A 1,206-nucleotide genomic window follows, 5' to 3' on the forward strand; every position below is an offset into this window, starting at 1 on the left:
GTGAAAAGCTCGGGCTCCTCCCTGGCCGCCTGCCGCTTGGCGCGCTGCTACATCCCCCAAGAGGTCCCGGATTGTGGAGGGTGCAGGGCAGGCTGAGGGAACCCCCCCACCCCCATGCACGAATCCATGCACTTGGTCTCTACTATATACATATATATTTATGATCTTACTAGGGATGCTTTTATTCCAATATTGAGGTCACCTGTCCTTGAGAGAATCAGATCTTTTATAGCATCAATAGTGACCCAGCACGCAAAATTGCGCGAGACCTGGGACCCCCTGAGTCCTGCCTGTGCCATGGGACTCCCCCAAGTCCTGGTGCACCTTGGGACACAGAGTCAAGTCCCTGCCCACCCAGCGCACGCCTTGCCACACTTGCAGCCCCACCCACCCTCACACATGCAGCCTCCTGGTGACCGGTCTTTGGTCATTACAGCGCTACGACCACTGGGTTTTTATTATATAGATCATATTTTTTTTTATTGATTTGAAAGAGAAAGAAACAATCATTGATTTATTGTTCCACCCACTCCTGCATTCATCAGTTGACTCCTGGATGTGCCCTGACGAGGGATCAAACCTGCAATCTTATTTTTTATAAATATACTAGTGGCCCGGTGCACAAAATTCGTGCATGGGTGGGGTGTCCCTCAGCCCAGCCTGCACCATCTCCAATCCGGGACCCCTCAGGGGATGTCCGACTGCTAGTTTAGGCCCGATCCCAGAGATGTTTAAGCCCCCCACTTGGAATCGAACCCTGACCTCCTGGTTCATAGGTTGATGCTCAACCACTGAGCCACACCGGCCAAGTGACCCCTAACTTATGAACATAGACAATGAGGATGAAAGAGACTTAATCACCAGATCTCCTTAGAACTCAAATTCCATGCTTTAACCTTCTGTGACCTTTACACTCAACCATGCTAATTCCCTTGTTCTCAAATATGCAGGAATCTATTTTTTTCCTAATTGGACATTTTTTTCTTTTCCTGAGCAAATGTATTTATTACAGTTGATGCCAGTACTAGTTAAAGGCAGTTTAAGAAAGGGATGATTATTGCCAATATACCTCTGTATTCTGTTCTCTACCACATATGTATTTCTATTTTTCTTTTTTAAAATATATTTTTATGGATTTCAGAGAGAAAGGGAGAGAGAGAGAAACATCAATGATGAGAGAGGATCATGGATCGGCTGCCTCCTGCA

Source organism: Myotis brandtii, unplaced genomic scaffold (genome assembly GCF_000412655.1).
Source record: "Myotis brandtii unplaced genomic scaffold, ASM41265v1 scaffold1622, whole genome shotgun sequence".
Lineage (NCBI taxonomy): Eukaryota > Metazoa > Chordata > Mammalia > Chiroptera > Vespertilionidae > Myotis > Myotis brandtii.